This window comes from Bison bison, unplaced genomic scaffold, assembly GCF_000754665.1.
Source record: "Bison bison bison isolate TAMUID 2011002044 unplaced genomic scaffold, Bison_UMD1.0 scf7180017864471, whole genome shotgun sequence".
Lineage (NCBI taxonomy): Eukaryota > Metazoa > Chordata > Mammalia > Artiodactyla > Bovidae > Bison > Bison bison.
The window spans coordinates 267,209-271,252 of record NW_011495032.1 but is presented as its reverse complement, the minus strand read 5'-3'; positions in this window follow the sequence as shown (position 1 = coordinate 271,252).

The window sequence follows — 4,044 nt, the reverse complement described above, 5'->3', positions numbered from 1 at the left end:
GCATGAAATGTTCCTTTGGTATCTCTGATTTTCTTGACGAGATCCCTAGTCTTTCCCATTCTGTTGTTTTCCTCTTTCTTTGCATTGATCACTGAAGAAGGCTTTCTTATCTCTTCTTGCTCTTCTTTGGAACTCTGCATTCAGATGTTTATATCTTTCCTTTTCTCCTTTGCTTTTCGCTTCTCTTCTTTTCACAGCTATTTGTAAGGCCTCCCCAGACAGCCATTTTGCTTTTTTGCATTTCTTTTCCATGGGCATGGTCTTGATCCTGTCTCCTGTACAATGTCACGAACCTCATTCCATAGTTCATCAGGCACTCTATCTATCAGATCTAGGCCCTTAAATCTATTTATCACTTCCACTGTATAATCATAAGGGATTTGATTTAGGTCATACCTGAATACCAGACCACCTGATCTGCCTCTTGAGAAATCTGTGTGCAGGTCAGGAAGCAACAGTTAGAACTGGACATGGAACAACAGACTGGTTCCAAATAGGAAAAGGAGTTCATCAAGGCTGTATATTGTCACCCTGTTTATTTAACTTATATGCAGAGTACATCATGAGAAATGTTGTACTGGAAGAAACACAAGCTGGAATCAAGATTGCCGGGAGAAATATCAATAACCTCAGATATGCAGATGACACCACCCTTATGGCAGAAAGGGAAGAGGAACTAAAAAGCCTCTCGATGAAAGTGAAAGTGGAGAGTGAAAAAGTTGGCTTAAAGCTCAACATTCAGAAAACTAAGATCATGGCGATCCGGTCCCATCACTTCATGGGAAATAGATGGGGAAACAGTGGAAACAGTGTCTGACTTTATTTTGGGGGGCTCCAAAATCACTGCAGATGGTGATTGCAATCCATGAATTAAAGCCATTTACCCTTGGAAGGAAGTTATGACCAATCTAGACAGCATATTAAAAACCAGAGACATTACTTTGCAAACAAAGGTCCGTCTAGTAAAGGCTATGGTTTTTCCAGTAGTCATGTTGGATGTAAGAGTTTAGCGCTCAGTTACAGAGCTGAGCGCTGAAGAATTGATGCTTTTGAACTGTGGTGTTGGAGAAGACTCTTGAGAGTCCCTTGGACTACAAGGAGATCCAACCAATCCATCCTAAGGGAAAGCAGTCCTGAGTGTTCACTGGAAGGACTGATGTTGAAGCTGAAACTCCAATACTTTGGCCACCTGATGAGGAGAACTGACTCATTTGAAAAGACCCTGATGCTGGGAAAGATTGAGGGCAGGAGGAGAAGGGGACGGCAGAGGATGAGATGGTTGGATGGCATCACTGACTCAATGGACATGAGTTTGGATAAGCTCAGGGAGCTGGTGATAGACAGGGAGGACTGGCATGCTGCAGTCCATGGGATCACAAAGAGTCAGACACGACTGAGTGACTGAACTAACTGAACTGTAGTATCAAATCCTCAATGGGAACTAAAGTGAATTTCCATGTAAAGAAGTTCTCACTAAATCAGTAACAAGGATATAGAATGCCTTCAATTTAGTTGGGAAAAGAGCCACATTTTAAGAAGCTGATGGAGAATTGATTATATTGATCTTTACCCATCATAGTTACTGAGAATACAACATAAGAACAGTCTTTGTACCCTTTGCAACATCTGAATGTAAATCCCTGACTTGGCCTCCAAAAATTCCTATAAGAAACTCTACCTAAAGATTTAGCTTCTTTGGGTGCAAAATAGCATTACTTCATGAACACAAAAGCAGAATTATTTTTTTAAGTCCAATAATTTATTCTCACAAAACTGTTCTGTTCCATTTACATTTTTAAGTAAAGTGCTCTCTTCTGAGTTTAATGTGGTAAATGAGTTTAAACTCTTTAGAAACATACATTGGTATTGCTCTCTTGTAATTTGGTAAAGTACAGGCGAGGCATTTGAATAATGAAAAAGAGGCATTTCTCCTCAATACTACATTAAGTAAAAGCAAATCAAGAACTTATAATCCTGTTTCCATGGGAACATAAGTATGGAGCCAGTCTGATACAAGGCTTTTCTACTGGTGTACATATTTTCCCCCTCCTTGAAATATACTTTTGATTGCTGTCCAAAGGCTAAAGAGTAGTACTGAGAACCAAATGATCATCTTTGGTCCTTTTAACAGGTTAATAGAGCTGTATAAGTAGCTAAAAAAAACAACAGCACAGCCTCATCATGGCAGGACTGTAGGAAGGACTGGCTGGAAAAATGGACTTTGAGGGGGGAGAAATTGCCTTAACGAATCTGCTTGCCTTAATTGAGATTTGGAGATTAAATCTGAAATTCTCAACTCCATCTCCATTATTTCCTAAGCTGTGTGCCTCACATGCCTCTGCCTGGGCAGCAGCCTGTTACAGGACAATGTTCTCCACCACCCCCATAATCTATAGCCAGAGTCATATCAGATCAGATCAGTCGCTCAACAGTGTCCGACTCTTTGCGACCCCATGAATCACAGCACGCCGGGCCTCCCTGTCCATCACCAACTCCCGGATTTCACTCAGACTCACATCCATCGAGTCAGTGATGCCATCCAGCCATCTCATCCTCTGTCATCCCCTTCTCCTCTTGCCCCCAATCCCTCCCAGCATGAGTCTTTTCCAATGAGTCAACTCCTTGCATGAGGTGGCCAAAGTATTGGAGTTTCAGCTTTAGCATCATTCCTTCCAAAGAACACCCAGGGCTGATCTCCTTTAGAATGGACTGGTTGGATCTCCTTGCAGTCCAAGGGACTCTCAAGAGTCTTCTCCAACACCACAGTTCAAAAGCATCAATTCTTCGGCGCTCAGCCTTCTTCACAGTCCAACTCTCACATCCATACATGACCACAGGAAAAACTTGACTAAACGAACCTTTGTTGGCAAAGTAATGTCTCTGCTTTTGAATATGCTATCTAGGTTGGGCATAACTTTCCTCCCAAGGAGTAAGCGTCTTTTAATTTTATGGCTGCAGTCACCATCTGCAGTGATTTTGGAGCCCAGAAAAATAAAGTCTGACACTGTTTCCACTGTTTCCCCATCTATTTCCCATGAAGTGGTGGGACCGGATGCCATGATCTTCGTTTTCTGAATGTTGAGCTTTAAGCCAACTTTTTCACTCTCCGCTTTCACTTTCATCAAGAGGCTTTTGAGTTCCTCTTCACTTTCTGCCATAAGGGTGGTGTCATTTGCCAGAGTAGAATCATATAAATGATCCCCCCCCGCCACCAGAACAGTTGTTCTCAAGTGTTGTTATGGGACCAGCAATATCAGTAGCATCTGGGAATATGTTAAAAAATGCCAATTCTTGGATTCCACCTCAAATCTACTGAACCAGAGACTCAGGAGAGGCCCCGCAGTACATTTTAACAAGCCTTCTGGGTGGTTCTAATGTACGTTTGCAGAAGCACCAGTTACACACCTGTATGAACAGGGACTTGTAGGGAGACACGGACTTTGACTTGGAGCTAAGTTACCCTCAGCACACAGGGAAGAGTGGCTGGGATTCATATCTCATCTCTAGTACCTGCCCTAAGAGAGATCCCTAAGGAAACTAAATATCCTGGGGATACTTGATATTTAAAGTTAGAAAAAGGATGACAGGATGACATGAGGGGTGAGGTTATATGGGGTAGTGGATTAAGCTCAATTTTTTTTTAAGAGGCAGCAAGCTATTTCTGGAACTCTCTTGCTTTTTCTATGATCCATTGGATGTTGGCAATTTGATCTCTGGTTCCTCTGCCTTTTCTAAAACCAGCTTGAACATCAGGAAGTTCACGGTTCACATATTGCTGAAGCATGGCTTGGAGAATTTTGAGCATTACTTTACTACCGTGTGAGATGAGTGCAATTGTGTGGTAGTTTGAGCATTCTGTGGCATTGCCTTTCTTTGGGATTGGAATGAAAACTGACCTTTTCCAGTCCTGTGGCCACTGCTGAGTTTTCCAAATTTGCTGGCATATTGAGTGCAGCACTTTCACAGCGTCATCTTTCAGGATTTGAAATAGCTCAACTGGAATTCCATCACCTCCACTAGCTTTGTACATAGTGATGCTTTCTA